The sequence below is a fragment of the Pinus tabuliformis genome, chromosome 4_2 (assembly GCF_031772625.1).
Source record: "Pinus tabuliformis cultivar Carrire ecotype Pingquan chromosome 4_2, CPIR1, whole genome shotgun sequence".
Taxonomy (NCBI): Eukaryota; Viridiplantae; Streptophyta; class Pinopsida; order Pinales; family Pinaceae; genus Pinus; species Pinus tabuliformis.
The window spans coordinates 713813761-713832723 of NC_142304.1; the positions used below are offsets into that span (position 1 = coordinate 713813761).

Consider the following 18963-nt stretch of genomic DNA (forward strand, 5'->3'; position numbering starts at 1 on the left):
AATAAGAGGTTTAACTGCATGTACAACAAGATACTAGTTGAAGTAAAACCCACCACTACCTCTGCTAAACTCACCTATGCCAGTGCCTTTGATTTTGACTTCTGTCTACTATTGAGGGAGAGATGATGTGCTACCTTGGTTGATATGGAGGATGCAGCCTTGGAAGTAGAATCAAACATCATGGCTGCAAAGATGCTCAAGGGGAATGTTGATAGAAGGAGACAGAGGGGCGAATCTTCATCATCTTCAGATCCCAAGAAAGATAAAATGACCAAGATGATAGAGTCATTATCCTTTGAAATCTCCAAATTAAAGGTTGAGCAACACCCTGGGAAAGGAAGGGTTCCTAATACCTTTGTTCCTAGAAATCCAAATCCATATAGAAGAGCTAATGAGTAGTTGCAAATTCTACAAAGAAGCAAAGATGCCAATGAAGACCAAAGGGTGAATACCTCTTTCCAGAATGTAGTCATGGAAGAAGAGTAGTTTGAAGAAGATGATGAGATCCATTGTCTGGAAGAAAAAGGTAGTGCCTCCTTTTTGACCATAGCTACCTATGAAAAGTCATTTTTCAATGACCAGATCAGCCAAGAGTGGGATGGTGGAGCTGTTCTGAAAACTGATGATCAACACATATATGATCTGAGGTCGAAGATGAATAATTCCAAGGAAACTCCTATTCAGAGAGCTGTTGTCCCTGCAATACAACAAGCTAAAAAGCAGAAACGACTAGCAGTTGATCCCATCATCCTCAAAGCTCCAGCTCACGAGGTAAGAGGCCTTGATAAGTCTCCTTCTCCTTTCAGTTTTGAATCAGAAATTTAGAAGCTAAGCATACCTATACTTCTCATTGAAATAGTGAAGAATGAGTCATTCAGGAGATCTATCCTCGAGGCCCTTGAGCCTAAAGCCATCCAAGCCTCCACTGACTACGTAAATCTAAAAGATTACAAACCAGTTGTTGTTCTCAGCCCAATGATTGAAAATTGTGATGACAGCTCCCCATAATTCTATGTCTCTTTGACTATTCATGACAAAATCCTTCACAACTACCTTCTGGACACAGGAGCTAGCCATAATCTGATGCCCAAGGCTGTCATGGATGAGTTGGGTCTTGACATTACCAAGTCTTATCATGACCTGTTCTCTTTTGACTCTAGAAAAGTGAAATGTTTGGGATTAATCAAAGACCTAGCCATCACCTTGTCTTAGCTACCCATGAAGAGCATGATGATGGATCTTTTGGTAGCAGATGTACCCCCAAAGTTTGGCATGTTTCTTTCCAGAGGTTGGATCAAGAGATTAGGTGGGACATTGCAAAATGATCTGTCCTATGCTACTGTCCCAGTTTTTGGAGGTGAGAGTAGGAGATTATACAGAGAAGCTCAGTTGGCTTATATCATCAGTGATGAAAGGAATCCTGCTAATCATCCCATCTATGCTGTCAACACTGATTTTGGAGCCTGTATTCTTTAGATTGAAGAATCCTAGTTGGCCTCCATGCAGCTTAGGAAACCGGTTTGCTAGATCACAGAGGAAGAAGGCCCACAAATTTGGGACATGTGATTTGATGGATCTTGCTCTAAAGAAGTTGCAGGGGCAGGTGTAGTCCTTGTGTCCCCCACACAAGAATTCATTCATTTATCTTTCAAGTTAACTTTTTAGGTCACAAATAACATAGCAGAGTACGAAGCCTTGATATTGGGCTTAAACGCTGCTTAAGAAATGGGCATCAAAGGTCTGAAGGTGTTCGGAGATGCAGACCTTATCATTCAGCAAGTGAAAAAAACTTTCCAAACAAAGCATCCAAGGCTGAAAGCATATAGAGATGAGGTATGGAAGCTCACGGGTTCTTTTAATAGTTTCAGCATTTCATACATCACTAGAATGAAGAACCAGCTTGTTGATTCCCTTGTTGTGTCTGCTAGCACGTTTATTCCACCTTTACCTCCTAAATTGACTTATGAAGTTCAGGTGAAATATAGTCAATCTCTGCCTCACAATGTCAAATACTGGAATTTTTTTGAAGATGATGATGAAATTAATAGGTTTTTACAAGTCATTGATGATTTTTCCGAAATTCACATTGACCAAGAAAACGAAACCATTGAAGAATGCAACCAGTCCAAGCTAAAGGATGAGATTGGTCATGATAGCATTGTTCAGCTGTCTAGTAACCATATACCCAAAGAATTGGTGCCCCTAGAAATTTTTTTTGATCATAATGATGTACCTTATAAGCCTGCCAAAAAGGAAAATGAGTCTGTAGTTCATAGGCAATGTAGGGAGTCCAGGCCATCCAATGTACATAAATCTGTCCACTCACTTGTCTTTTGCCCAAAGTTCTGAGTATTGCACCCTGATCAAACAATTCGCTGATATTTTTGCTTGGGAGTACAGTGATCTCAAGACCTATGACACCAACATCATCCAGCATAAGATTCCACTGGAGAAGAACACCATCCCTTTTAAGCAAAAATTAAGACCTATTAGCCCTCTCTTATTACCTTTGATTGAAAAGGAAATCAAGAAGCCATTGGATGACAAGATCTTAGTTCCCCTAAGATATTCAAAGTGGATAACAAACCTTGTGGTAGTAAGAAAGAAGAATGGAAAAACCAAGCTTTGTGTTGACTTTAGGAATCTAAACAAATGCTCTAAAAAAGACAACTTCCCCCTGCCTAAGATGGAACACTTGCTGCAAAAAGTTCAGGGGCTAGAGTTATGTCTTTCTTAGATGAATTTTCAGGTTACAATCAGAAGTTGTATATCCAGAATATCAGGAAAAGACCACCTTCACTACTCCTTGGGGCACTTTCATCTACTACAAGATGCCTTTTGGACTCATGAATGCTAGGGCTACTTTTCAAAGGGCCATGGACATAGCCTTTGTGGGAGAGAAGGACAAGTTTGTCGTTATTTACCTTGATGACATAACGGTCTTTTCCAGTAGTCACAAGGACCATTTGCAACATTTGAAGAAGGTGTTTCTAAAATGCAGATGGTTTGGAATTTTTGTGAACCCATAGAAGTCCCAATTTTCCCTAGAAGAAGGCAAACTGCTGGGACATATTGTTTATGCTGAAGGTGTGAAGATCGATCCAGCAAGAGTTCAAGAAATTCAGACATTATTCTTCCCAAGGTCAAAAAGGGACATTCAATCTTTCCTGGGTAAGATTAACTTTGTCAGGAGGTTTATTCCAAACTTTGCAAAGCTAGTGAAGCACATCACTTCCATGTTGAAGAAAGGATCAGAAATAAAATGGATAGATGATGCCAGAAGCTCTTTTGAAGCCATAAAATAAGCTATCATGGAAGCTCCCACTCTAATTAGTCCAGATTATACCAGGGAGTTTTACATCTTCTCTTTTGCCTCTTATGATACACTTGCAGTAGTTCTATTGCAGAAAAATGATGAAGGTGTAGAGCACCCTGTGGCCTTTTTCAGCAAAACTCTGAGGGACGTTGAACTAAGGTATGACCTTATTGAAAAAAAAGCTTATGCTCTCATAAAATCTTTAAAGGCATTCAGAATTTATATTCTGCATTCCAAAGTGGTTTCGTATGTACCTTCAACCTCAGTAAACGATGTCCTAACTCAGCCAGATATTTATGGAAAGAGAGCTAAATGGATTGCAAAATTCATAGAGTTCAACATAGAGGTGAAGCCCACCAATCTTGTCAAAGGCCAAGGCTTGGCTAAGCTTATGGCTGAGGAAAATTGCAGTTTGTTAGACATCAATTGCATGGGTTACAATTCAGGTGGTGAGCGGACAGAGGAAGCAACAGAAGAGCAAGAGCATAATCAGTCTCTGGCTGAAAATCTAACCACCTGTGAATGGTATTCCAGTGTAGTTCATTTTTTGCAGAAGCTCGAAGTCCCTCCAGGGCTTAGCTCAAGTCAAGCTCGGGCCATTAAGCTCAAATCAGCCAAATTTTGCATTAATAAAAACTTGCTTTATTGGAAATACCCATCAGGAATCCTCTTGAGATGTCTAGACAAAGGAAAATATGTGGAAGTCATGCACCAGTTCCATTCTAGCATCTGTGGAAGGAATCATTATTGGAAAACCATAGCCCACAAGACCTTGAGAGTTGGGTATTATTGGCCTACTCTGTTTTCTGATGTGTTTTCTTTTGTGAAGTCTTGTGATAAATGTGAGAAGTTTGCAGGAAGACAATAGCTAAAATCTCTTCCCTTGAAGCCAATACACGCTAGTGGTCCCTTCTAGCAGTGGGGCTTGGACTTCATAGGTGAGATCAATCCACATTCCAATGGCCATCACAAATGGATCTTGGTAGCCACTGATTATTTCACCAAATTGATTGAGGCTATACCCACTAAAAATGCTAATCATCAGGTTATCATAAAGTTCTTGAATGAGAATATTTTCACTAGATTTGGTTGCCCAACCAAACTAGTCACTGATAATACAACAACTTTCAGGGCAGAAGAACTGGTGGACATGTGTGAATCCACGGGCATTCAATTGGTGCATTCTACGTCATATTATCCTCATGGCAATGGCCTGGTAGAATCATCTAACAAGAGTCTTGTAAGGATAATCAAAAAACTATTGGAGGACAAAAAAAAGAACTGGGATTCCAAGTTGAAGTTTTCACTATGGGCTGATAGAGTTACCAACAAGAAGTCCATATGAAATTCTCCATTTAAGCTCGTTTATGGCGCTGATGTTGTTTTTCCTATCTAGCTGATTCTCCCTGTGGCCAAATTCTTGTAAGAAGAACAGGATGAAGAGAACGACATGGAAAAGTGAATGAGTAACTTGGTTGAATTACAGCAGATCAGAGAAAAACTGGTTGAGAACTCAAGAATTCATCAAAAGAAGATCAAAGAAACCTTTGATAGAAAGGCAAAAATGGACAGTTTTCAAGTTGGTGACTGGGTTCTCAAATGGGATGCATTGAAGGAAAAGAAGGGAAACCATGGTAAATTTGATGCCTTATGGACGGGACCTTTGTTCATCGCTCAAGTTCAGATGAACAATACGTTCATTCTACACAATTTCGAGGGGGAAGGTGTTTTTGATGGCCCAGTCAATGGGTGGTTTTTGAAACTTTACTTCATATGAGGATTTAAGGCCTTAATATTGTAATAGGTTTTTTTCAGTTTTTGTTTCTATGCAAATAAACTCCATGCCCAATGGAACACTAGGAGATAAGTTTGTTTTGGTTGTTATTGGAAAAGCAGTAGTCTGCAGTTCTTGAAACCTCACAAGGAGGCTTTCATCCCTAGAAGGAGTCAGTGTTAGCCCTGGGGAGCACTGTTGCTATTTTAACATAAATCTCCCTTGTTTTATCCCTAATGCTCCACGTCTCCTCTTGCTCCACTTTGGACATAAGCCAGACTTCAAAAATATTATTCTCACATCTATAACTGCTTTGGGTCTACCTTGTAATCGCAATCGGCAGTCGCCAATGGATGATGGACGAGATATGACATTAAGCCAAATTACGATGTTGCATCAGGGCCAGTCTTGCAATAGCAATCGGCGCTTTGTGGAGGACAGCCCTTTGGGCATTATGCAATGGGCAGATGTGATATACAATAAACTAGAGCATAATGTTGCAGCGGGTCTACATATATGTATCGCAATCGGCGGTTTGGGGTGATGGCACATAGCCAAACCACCGATTTCCACTATCGCCAATATTTATGCTCACTCTGATAGTGTATTCTGTGCACACATATATAAGCTCTGCCTTTCTGCTCCAATAGTGTATTGCATATATGTATGGTTTTATATCGCTGATAGTGTATATAGCCCTGTCTATATATGTTTTGCTATCGATAGTGTTAAATGCATATATATACATGGGTTTTGGCCTCTGATAGCTCCATTATGCTCTTTGCTCCTCTGATGGCTCCTGATAGCTCTCGATAGCTCTGTTTTGGCTCTGTTAGTATTCTTTGATAGTCGAACAGGTGAACTGAAATAACGAAAGGCATCGCTAAAAGGGGGAAAACAACAACACGATGTAGCCAAACTAATAGAAATGGTCATGGAGCATTGCTGGCACGAGCGAACCACCTGACAACGCAACAAAATTGCCTAAATTTGGTAACTGTGTTTGTTAGGAGAAGAGACCTCTCACTCATGTCTGTCTAGTTATGGCATCAAGCAGTCAGAAGCCAAAGGGGATAGATTAAGACATCTCGAGCCTCAGAGAGCCTGAGAGCATTGTAAAAAGCCTATAAATGGCTGAAAGTTAGAGGAAACATGGGTTCAACTTTTGGCGACTGTGGATACTCTGTTCCTTCCAGCATCTCATCTTCATTCCAGTAATACAAGCTTCTTTTGCTGTTACATGTTCAATTCTCGTTTTCTCCTCTGTTCTAAGCTTTCCCTTGAATAAGTTATTCACGTTTTCTTCTGTATCTAATGCCAAATAACTACCATATTATCTCTGCGTTGATAAATTATATTTGCAAGCTTCATTTACTTTCTGTAGCTAGCCATCCATATGTGTTTATGTATGTATTTGCTGGTACAGTCAGGATTCTCCATCTATTCATTGAATCGATAAACTATTGAGCATTAGTGGTCGAAATCCTTGTCAAGTTGAGGGTCTTCATGCATGTCTTGAGTGAAAACGAAGATGAATGGTCGTCTGACTTGATCCAAACCCCAATCCATTTCAATAGGTACGAGAATGATATTGAAGATTTATATGTTACTAGGCATCTTCGAGCTACAACTTAGGAGAGTTTATTGGAATGCTAACAGGTCCATACGATGGTTCATTACTTGATGACTCTTATCGCAGAAGGCTTGCTGAGTCAAGGTCTTAATATTGTTGATCTTACAAATTTCATCAACGATGGTCAAAGGTGGTTAGGTTTTAAGATGTCACAGTGAAAGAGTGGTGTTTCCGAGATTCCAGAGTTGATGTGAGCATTGATGAAGACCATTCATACACATATTATCCTTGTTGTTTTAATATGTGTTTTCAATGTTTTTCATTTGAGCATTAAGGGAGTATACTGGAAATAATGCTTCCATGTGTTGTTGTGAGTTGTCATTTTTAGTTCCCAAGCGTCAGTCTAGAAGCTGCTGATTCTTATGTAATGAGTTGGAGTCATGATCTAGATGTGTCAAATTTAGTGTGTTTTGTCCTATATATTTGTAACTGTTGTGATCAATAAAATATCATAGTGTGATTTGTGTTGTGTGTCAGAATTTCTCTCTCTACTTTTCTAACATTTGTATGGTTTTTCTAGTACTTCAATATATTGTAATGCATATGAATATAGCATTGTATAATATATTTGTTTGTCAAGTTGTTTGTATCCTCTAAATATGACTATAGACTTAACATTTGGCTTGAGAAATTGAAATCACTCGGGTATCGTACTAGGCCTCGGCCACAACAACCCTTAAGATGACTGGAATTTTTTGCATTGAGTTTCAAACTGGTGACCTTCACATCACATGGTGACTTAACACTACACCCCATCCCTGTCTATTTTACGCCGCATGGGAAATATAACAATGTATAATCAATTGAGTTTATCTTGAGCATTTGGGAGAAATGAGTATTATATTTTTTATAATAATATTTATAAAATAATATTTTTACTACAAACAAAATTAAACTAAAAAATCAACTTTTATAACAAAGAAGATTGTTTAATTTCTCACTATTTTACTGGATGGAGTTAATAATATTATCTTGAATATCTACTAATATAATGTTTAATTTATTTATATAAATTTTTATTCCAAAAAAAATTATATTTTCATATTGTTGAAAACAATGTGCTTTGGGTGTAGCTCAATTGGGGATCACTCCGATATGAAGTATTGTGGAAACAAAGAGATCCAAGGTTCAAATCCTCTCGAGTAGCCCAGTCTACGGAAAGGAGGAGAGGCTATGGGCTAGAGGTATAGTGGTTGGTTTCTCTAGTTAAAAAATAAAATAAAACATTAAAATATCTTTTAAATATTACTCTTTAAAATCAATAAAAACATGTTTGTTTTTTTTTTATATATATTTCAAAGAGTGTGAAAACCTATCATAACTCAGTTTTCAAATTAGTAGTGAGCACAACCATCTAAATGCATGACGACTCATTAGACCACACCACATGGAATAACCCACTCGTGGTTTATAAGGGGGCCAACTTTCACCGCTGCAATATGACAACCATCTCTTGAATTAGCGCTGATTGATCACAATTATTCAAAGAAAATCACGCTACGAAGAATGACCCACCAGTAATTTGTAAAAAGGTAAGATTTCACTCGTGCAAGATATCTCTAAGCCTTAAAAAATTAAACTATTTCCTTGCATATATTTAATTTTTTTTCTTAATTTTAAATAATTTTAAATCAATTTACATTAGGGAAAATTTTAAGAACCCCCCAAATTTATAAATATAATAAATGGGCGAATCTCCATGGTATATAGGAAAAATGGAAGGTGATTTTATCAATAATATAATATGTATATATAATTTTTTGGCGAATCTCTCACCAGGCATGGATATTTTACTCAATTATAAAATCTTGTAAGATTTTGGCAAGCCTTTCACTAAATAATAAAACTTTGTAAAGTCCTACTAAATCTTAACATAGGCTACATGATGGTTTAATTCCCCCATTTAAATAGGCTACATTCCAGGTGAATACCATGGGTCAATACCATGTGCCATTTTGGTGAATACCATGGGTCAATACCATGTGCCATTTTTATTTTTATTAATTCTAATATTAGGGTTAATAATGGTTTTTTGCATGGTATTAATAACAATCTAGTCCATGGTATTTGTCCCATAATATTTTGGCCATAGGTTTCACCTAATATAACCCATTTTTTAAGTGTTCGTAAATATAAGGTGACTTATGGAGTAAATATAAAAAAAGGTTTTATTTGTTTACCATACCTCTCGTTTATTTATATTTTTATTAATTTACCATACCTCTTTTACAAATATGGTATTTGGCCCATAGGATTCACTTAAATAAAACCTCTTTCTTGAACCTTCATAAATAGAACGAGGGTTATGGACTAAATATAAAAAGAGGTTTTATTTATTTACGATACATCTAGTTTATTTATATTTTTATTTATTTACCATACCTCCACTTTACTTATATTTTTATTTGTTTACACCCTTACATGTATATAAGGTGACTTATGGAGTAAATATAAAAAATGTTTTATTTATTTACCATACCTCTCATTTATTTATATTTTTATTAATTTACCATACCTCTTTTATAAATATGGTATTTGGCCCATAGGATTCACTTAAATAAAACCTATTCTTGAAAATGGGCGAATCGATTCACGTAAATAAAACTTATTCTTGAAAATGGGCGAATGGAATGTTGTAAGTCCTAATTTCAAGGGCTAAATTTACCTTTTTTACCCTCTCCCTTAAAATAAGGTGGGCTATTTGAGGTGATTTGTAAAAATGTACTATGATACAAAATATTCGCCCACTAAAAATTTAAAACCCCTTAATTTCACCAAAGGACGAACATTCGCCCCTAAAATTATCCTTGATTTGCATAAACATTTTTTATTATAAAATAAGCTTTTTTCATCTTACAATTGAATATATATATATATATATATATAAATTGAATATATAAAGAACTACAAACGTTTAGTTTCACACAGAGAAGGAATACTATAATTATAGATTTTATAACACTCCAACTAGAGAATAATGTTGCCACATATTTTGATTATAACTGTCTTTAATACTTAAATTAGTTATACAATGTTGGAATTTACCAATTTTATTGTCAAATCATGAAGACCATATGTTTTATATCCTTCAATTTTCTGGTTTCATATCCTCCAATTTCTCTCATAAAAGTTGGAAAATTCGATTTTTTTTTCAAAGATGTTCGGCTTGAGGAATGCTCGTTTCCTTGAATTATTTTATTTTGTAGATTTTTCAAGTACCTATTAGTTATCTCGTTTGGAAAAAGGTACTAGTTATCTCGTATGGATTATTTTCCTTTATGTTAAGATAGTGTTCTCATACTGAAACGGTTGGACAATGTTTCTTTGTTTCCTAGATAAGTACCAAGACATTTTTCCTTTTAATTCAACTCGAATGCCTTAGTTTCTTTTCAATTGACACTGGTTGGATTTTTCTTTACAAGATGTCATACATAAACACCGAAAATAAATTAGAATTTTAAATACTGGAGGCCAATATATTTCACTCCATACAATAGAGAGAGTTAGAAACATATCCCTAAGTGATGAGCTCTGTCATTGGACTATATTTTTCTTACACAAGTCTCGATATGAATACTCTAATGATTTCCAATATTCAACAACTTAATTTGTGATTTAACGACAGAAGGGTTCGATTTTCTCTCAATTGAATTTTTTTTTTTCAGCGGGCCACACATGGAGTATTACACTTTGACCTCTTGCTTTGCGTTTGTTCCTAAACATTCTAAGTTATTAAGAAAAAATATTAAATAATTTATTTAATATTAAAAAGAAATAAATTATTTCCCCGATGTGGTTGTTATATTGGAAGGAGAGGAGTATGGGGTTTTGTGCCCATCATTTTTGATGGAGTAATTGCACTTTCATGAAGGTAGAATGGGTTTGGAGTCTCGCATCCATGAGCATGAAACCCTCTAATTGGCAGAGTGGGTAATGGAGGGAATGGGTGGCAAAGTCATTTGCGAAAGATGGTTTGACCTAGTGGTGACCCCCTCATCGCCTTGGTGTAGTCGAATCACAGGGTTCCTTGTTGGTGAGCCTTTGGTAAAGAGGGATGAGCTCACATAGTCTGTAAGCGAAAAATTTTGTAAATCCATTACAATTTGGATATTGGCTGAGAGTGTTTTTGGTTTGGCATTTTCTCGTGATGGGATGACAACTTTCAATTGGAGTTTTTGGCTAACACTCAAGTTGGTAAGCCCTATGCGCTCATGATGGCCTCATCTTGGTTATTTTTGAATGCCTTGCTTGGTAATTTTGAGAGCGTAGTTTTTCTCAGTTTGGCGTCTCAATCGATAGATGTGGCTTGTGTCCAAGGAATTGGGGTTTTCATTGAGTCTATAAATTGGGCTTCGCTTTGGGCGTGGGGTCAGTCTCTTTGTGTGGGAGTGGGTAGCTAGGTTTTGACTTAAGAGGTCTTCTAGGTGTCTTTAATAATGAGGTTAGCCATTTGTCGTGGTTTTGGTTGGGTTAACGATATATGGGATTTTGGATGCAGAATTTTATGGGTCCTGGGGTGTAGTATGGTGTACTCAATTTTGAATGGGGTGGAGACTCCGGCCGTGAAAGCTTTTTCCACCCCCCTGCCTAGTGGGCTTTTGACCAAATCTAGGTCATATGTTGTGAGTTTTTGTGATCAAATTATTTGTTGGTATCAGAGTTTTGTTGAGGTGGGATCAAGTCAACATTTGTGTCCTTTTCCAGGTAAAATTAACTCCTACAAAGAGATTGAAGAACCCCGTGTGACTCTACAATGCCGCCAAGGTAGAGGGGGAGGAGAAGGAGGGGAGGAGGTGGTAGATCTTAGCCAGGTTAGCATGGTGCAAAGCTTTTTCCCCATGACTCTGTGGTGATATATTTTAATGATATTCCTCCTGAGACTCGTCAGGAGATTCTCGAGTTGGAGATAAAAGTAGGCAAAGAGAGACAATCTCTCCCAGACTCAGAATTACTTGAAAACATGTCAGTGTGGGTTCTGGACCCTGGGAAAACTAGGGGAAGGAATAAGCAGTGTTTGAACTTAGTAGCGGTCCATTGGAAAATGAAAATGCTTTTAGTGCTGGTGCTGAGAGACAAGTAGCTGGAAAAATACAATATCTTTCCATCTATTGGGGATGTAAAAGGAATGATGAGGAACCAGAGGTTTTGTTTGGACAGAATTGAGGCATGTTTGATGCATGTAAAGAGCCAAATATCTTGTGACTCTGATGGGGGAGAGAATATGGACCCCCTGGCTCTATTGCTTGAATCCCGCTCAGCATTTCCTCTTCTGAAAATGAATAGTGACTCGTGGAGGTGGTCGGTAAATTTTGAGTGTTTCCTACAGTTTGTTTTGGTATGTGTAAGGACTTCTGATGGTATTTCCTTCCTACAGATGATGGTGACATATGTGGCTCACAGACATGTGCTTCTAAGTTTTGTTTATGGTATCAACTCTCAGCCCTTAAAGTTGGATTTTGTTTTCGAGTCATGTAGTGTTTGGCATCAAGTTTTTTGGTTGGAGGACAAATGTTTGGGATGGCATGAGTGGTCGCTCCTCTTGATGGTTAATAATGTATTCTCCTTGTTGTCTGATGGTTCTCTTGTTATGACGTTGATGAGCCTCATCATTGGGTAACTATATGGATCTTAATACACCTCCAAGCTTATTAAAATCAACTCTTCTCATAATTCCTTACATGTTTTAATTATATTTTGCTTAATGAGATGAGTAAAAGTAAGATGTTATGTCTACTGGTCTAATGTGCATTGATTGCAGGTTTTTGAGAGAAAATCATGGCAATTTTGGCTAATTAAGGGCAGAAACTTGAATGAGACAAGGAGGAGAGATTATAGGAGATAGATCCTCCTCATTTAATCCTCACTCATTCGAATATTCCTCAATCAAATCACACTAGCTTGTAGTTGTAAGCAGTTGAGTCATGGAGATCATGGGCAGCCAGGCCAGTGACAGTTAAAAGTTAGTTCATCTTGAGTTTGGGAGCCAAGCCTCCCTAGATTTAAGGAAGTCGTTGGAGACTTCAGTTGTATAAATAAAGTGGCCTAGAGCCTCATTAGGATTTATATTTTTTTATGTAAGAGCACTAAGCATTTTTGAGTTCAAGTTTTGTGGAAAAACATTGTTATGCAATTTTTCTGATATGATAATGAGAATGAGAATTTCCTTGATCTAGTACTGAGTTGACTCATAGGGCTGAAGCTCTTAGGTTAGGGCCTAACCCTAGCAGCAAAGGCTCCTTTTCTTGTACTTGTATGCTTAGTTGATTTCATAGATTAATGATTGAATTGGTTTTAGCATTATTTCATTGCAAGTAGTTGTGAATTTGATTAGTTTGCTTCCATTTGTGCATTGATTTAGTAGTAGCTTAGAAAGATAAAGGAATACCAAAAAGGCTGATATCAGGTGGATTCGACCTCACTCCTCCCTTCAGGGACCATGGTTTGAGGAATGAACTCCTATGGGGCCCCAAAAAGACAGAATTCTAATTTCTTATGGAAATTAGGGTTTTCTGCTACTTAGGCCAGCATATTTTCAGTTTTCAAGGATAGGATTCAATTGTTATTTCTGATATCTTCAGATTTGTATTAGATCTCATAGAGTTTCACATTATTCTGCAAGTATTCCCATGCATGAACTAGATAGCTAGATAATGAAATTATGTTTTCTTAAGTTGGTTGAAAATCTTTCTTGTTTGACATGATTCACGGATAAATGTCATTTATTGATGCAGTGCAGGAGTTTCAATAGTGTAGGAAAATATCATGACCATCAACCCCAACCTAACCTCATCCATACATGATCACCAAAATACACTAAGTCCCTCAACCAATTCATCATTCCAAAAGAACATCTTTCCAGGGTTGTTCAGCAAATCCAACCATCTTACAAACTCTGTTTTGAGATATGAAGAAGTCCTAGCCACACACTTGCCCTACTTATTCCATCATTCACCTTCCATAAGCCCTATACCACCTTCCAAATCTCTCCTATTTCTCTCGGTCAGTGTTATGAAACCAGCTCAAGAAAAGATAGAAAAGATAGATCATCCCCTTAGAATTCAGCCTCTTCGAGGGGGCAACCTCCTTTACATTACATAAATGAACAATTCTTGGATGATTCAAATGACAAAACCTCCTTTCTATATATAGGAGTCTAAGGAGTCACAATATAATCCAGGCGACCTAACAATAATAATATAAAGCCACAAAAATAACAATAGAGGGATTCTATGGGGCACAGAAATAACAATATGGGGGTAATAGGGGCACAACAATATAAATAAGGGGTATAACTACAATAGTAATGGGGTAATCACTAGTATTATAGGGACCCAACATGCCCCTCTCCTTCAAAAAAGTGTTGTCCTCAACGCTTGAGTAGTTCTGGATACTTCTGCATAAAATTCTCATCCTCCCATGTGGAATCTTCAGCGGATAAGTTCTTCCACTTGATAAGATACTCTGAAATTGATCGATTTCGTAGCTGTCGAGTTCTTGTTTCTGTGACTGCTTCCGGTTCCAATATAATTTTTCCTTCCTCGTCAAGTTCTGGCAATATTGTTTGAACTGGGAGCTTGTCGCCTATAACCTTCTTTAAACATGAAACATGGAAAACTGGGTGCAATCGAGAAGCTGCAGGAAGCTCCAATTTGTATGCCATAGTACCAATCTTTTGCAACACCTTGTACGGACCATAATACTTTGGTGATAATTTATTATCCTTCTTAGCTTGCTTTAGGGACATTTGCTTATATGGTTGTAGCCGTAGGAATACCCAATCACCTACATCAAAACTTCTTTCACTGCGATGTTGATCTGCCTGTTGTTTCATTCTATTTTGTGCCAACACGAGGTTATCCTTTAAGAGTTGGAGGACTTGTTGTTGATGTTCGATGTGATGTTCCACTGCCTGAACCTTAGAATTTTCTCTTAAATATGATGTGATGGATGGTGGTTGATACCCATAAAGTGCCATAAATGGGGTCATTTTTGTTGCTGTATGGAAGGAAGTGTTATACCACCATTCAGCCAGAGGCAACCATTTGACCCATTGTGTCTGTTTATCAGATACAAAGCAACGAAGATATCCTTCCAAACATTTGTTTACTATCTCAGTTTGCCCATCAGATTGAGGATGATAAGATGAGCTATGAGCTAACTGAGTACCAAGACAAGAAAATAATTCTGTCCAAAAATTTCCAGTGAAAATGGGATCTCTGTCACTTACAATAATCTTTGGGTTTCCATGTAGCTTTTGAATTGTTTCCATAAATGCAGTAGAAACTGTACTGGCTTTAAATGGATGTGATAATGCACAAAAGTGTGCATACTTGGTAAGTCTGTCAACTACCACCATGATGACACTCTTTCCCTCAGACTTGGGTAAACCTGTGATAAAATCCATTGAAACCTCCTCCCAACGTTGGCTTGGAATGGATAAAGGTTGTAATAGACCCGGTGTCTTAATTGTTTCAACTTTATTTTGTTGGCAAACCAAACATTCCGCCACAAACTTTTGAATATCTGATTTAAGGCCATCCCAAAAAAATTCCTTCTTAACCCTGTGGTAAGTTTTTAAAAATCCTGAGTGCCCTCCTAAGGGAGAAGTGTGCAATTCCATAAGAATCTTTTGTTTTAGCTGGGAATTCTTACAGAGGTATAAGCGATCTTTGTACCATAACGAATCATTTTTCCAGCTAAATGTATCAGACGTACTGGAATCTTGTTGTAGCTTTCGAATAAGTGCCCACACTTCTTCGTCATTCTTCCATTCCTCCCTTGCTTCGTTTATCCAATCTGGTTGGATAATAGAAATGGCACACAACAATGCTTCCACATCCTCATCCTTTCTTGAGAGTGCATCTGCCACCACATTTTGCTTCCCTTTTTTGTAGATGATTTCAAAGTCATAACCCAACATCTTTGTGACCCACTTTTGTTGCTCTTCAGAGGATAATCTTTGTTCTAAAAAGTATTTAAGGCTATCATGATCCGTTTTTACCTTGAAGTGTCTTCCCATTAGGTAGGGTCGCCATTTCTTAAGTGCATGGAGTATTGCCAACATTTCCTTCTCATAAATAGCTTTGCTTAAAAACTTTCCCTTGATTGGACGACTTTCAAAAGCAATGGGTCTTTCATCTTGCATTAGAACAACACCAATTCCATTTCCTGAAGCATCACATTCCACAATAAAGGTTTTTGTGAAGTCCGGTGTAGCTAAGACCGGTGCTTGGCACATTGCCTCTTTAAGATGTTCAAAGGCCTTTGTTGCTTCCGAAGTCCATGAAAATGCATCTTTCTTCAATAATGTTGTTAGAGGTGCTGCTATTCTCCCATAATTCTTAACAAACTTGCGATAATACCCTGTCAACCCAAGAAATCCTCGCAGATGCTTTATGGATGTGGGGATTTTCCATTCCTTAATGGCTTTAATTTTGCTAGGGTCTACCTTAACTCCTTCATGAGATACAATATGACCCAAATATTCCACCTCCTGGACTCCAAAGAAACATTTGGATCTTTTTGCATATAATTGTTTCTCCTCCAATAGTTGTAGCACCTTGTCAACATGTTCAACATGATCCTTCCAAGACTTGTTGTAGATTAGTATATCATCAAAAAATACTAACACAAATTTTCTAAGGAATGGTTTGAAAATTGAATTCATCAAACCTTGAAATGTTGAAGGTGCATTGGTAAGGCCAAAAGGCATGACCAAAAATTCATAATGACCCTCATGAGTTCTAAATGCCGTTTTTGGAATGTCTTCAATCTTCATTCTGATTTGATGATATCCCGAACGAAGATCCAACTTGGTGAAGTAAATTGATCCATGCAATTCATCCAGTAATTCATCAATGACAGGAATGGGGAACTTATCTTTAATAGTGAGCTTGTTGAGCTCCCTATAATCCGGACACATGCGCCATGATCCATCCTTCTTGTGCACCAATACTACTGGAGCAGAGAAAGAACTTTGACTCGGTTGAATTATACCAGCCTCTAGCATTTCTGCAACCATACGTTCAATTTCACTTTTTTGGACATAGGGATATCTGTACGGCCTGATGTTTGGAGGAACACTTCCTGGAATCAGATGAATAGCATGATCATGATCACGCATAGGTGGGAGACCTTTGGGAGTCTCAAATACCTTGGAATGATTGTCCAGGACTTTTTGGAGATCTGGAGAAATAGATGATTCCAATGTGGAAACATCTAGCGAACATAATTGTGCAATTACACCTCTTTGCTCCTTTTTTAGAAGCTTTGTCATACCATTAGAGCTGATTATCTTTCCTGGTTTCCCTGCAATACCCCTTAATTCAACTTCCTTTCCTTCCGTAGAAAATTTGATGAAAAGTTCTTGAAAATTAAAAGCTATTGTACCCAAGGATTGTAGCCATTGGACTCCTAGTACAACATCAGCACCTCCCATTGGAATGGAAAGCATTGGGCTAGTCAATACATATTCTCCCATGGATAGCTTGATATTATGGCACTTTCCAGAGAAATTTATTGTTCCTCCATTTGCAATCATCACTTGACACTCTGGTGCTGGATATAGGAAGCAATTCAATTCTTTTGCTACCCTACAATGAATAAAATTGTGGGTGCTTCCTGAATCAATCAACACTATTACCTTTTTCTTCTTGATTTGTCCTTCTATCTTGATGGTTTGAGGAGTGGTAATTCCCGCCAATGCATTACAAGATATGGTCGGATTTATTTGTTCTTCATCTAGGCTTTGTTCCTGGAGTATATCTTCTTCTTTTGACCTTTCTTGCTCCTTTTCTTCTTCCTCTTCACAATCTATGTAGAATAATTTCTTCTCAGCACACTTATGACCTTTAGTGTATTTGCTATCACAACTGTAACAAAGCCCTTTTGCTCTTTTTTCTTCCAATTGTTGTGGTGTCAACCTTATAGGTTGTGGAAGACTAGGGGCAACAACACTTCCATCTTTATAGTTGTGAGTGGTATGCTTCCTGGTTGCCATAATTTTGCTTTCCATTTTTCTTGCTAACCTGAATGCCTTCTCTAATGAATCAGGTTCCCAAAGGCGAACATCATGTTGGATATTATCCTTTAAAGACCCTATGAACACATCAATCCTATGCTCCTCTGGAATATCTTTTACCCTTATGTTCAATTTTTGGAACTCCTCAATGTGCTCCATTATTGAACCCTTTTGTTTGAGACTTATCAATTGGCTAAAAAAAGTGTTGCTTTTTGTATCTTCATAATGTGCTATCAATTCTTCCGTAAAAATTGCCCAAGTGATAATTTTTTTACGAGAGAAAAGCCATTGATACCATACAAACTGATTTGGTTCCAAATATACAGTTTCCATACGTACCTTTTGTGTGTTTTGCACATTATTGAGATCGAAGAACTGCTCCATCTATAATATCTATTGACACCTAATCCGAAACGGATGGGTGAACTGGACAGTCATCTAGAAGATGAACTGATCCATTTTATGTATGTATAAATAATAGTTAGCTAATGAATAAAATTATCAGTTCTTTCTTGCGCTCATTAATTTCTGGAGTTAACCTGGCCTGACATGGTATCAGAGCACAGGTCCCAAAATAGTGTAACTCCTGCTGAGCGCTGCATCATCCTGAGCGATTCCCTGAGCGATTCTCTGAGCATATAGCGCTGCCACTGCTGTAGACTACGCCCTCTGTCCTGAGCGCCTCTGGAGACTGCGCCCTCAGATCATAAGTAATTGATGTGCATTTCTCGTACCTCCGCCCAGGAATACCTACTACGTTTCTATTGTCCCTCTCTACGCATGAATGTTTGAATTATCAATGCGTTGAAACTCAGTTACCCTGGAACGCTGCGTTGAAGCTCCATTACCTTGATGCATTGATGCGTTTCTGCTGTCATAACCATGTTAAAAGCCTATCCCATTCCTCTTCTGGTATAATCTCTTGTTCCTTGTAATACTGCTCGAAAACCAGATTTTGTGTGACCAAGGGTTCCCATTGAGTCTGGGCTGCTTCTGAGGCTGACGAGGGTGCTCTCGGCTTCTTCCATACGTTCTCTCTCCCTTGCCTGAAGTGCCTCCGCTGCGTGCGGCCGCGCTTGTTCCCTTTTTCACACAGATCAACCGCCTTTGCCTTTGGCTTGCACCCAGACAAAACTATTTGTAAAGCTTTATTCGCAATTTCAGCAGAAAGCTTATACTTGGTAACAACATCATGCGATGTGAGATCCAACTCGTATACT

The 18963-nt window shown here is 37.8% G+C and overlaps 1 pseudogene; it reads right to left on the reverse strand.

Annotated features, from left to right (window-relative positions):
• Positions 1 to 18588, reverse strand: part of LOC149171510 (uncharacterized) — a 53133-nt pseudogene extending 34545 nt beyond the window's left edge.
• Between the last annotated feature and the right edge of the window lie 375 nt (positions 18589 to 18963).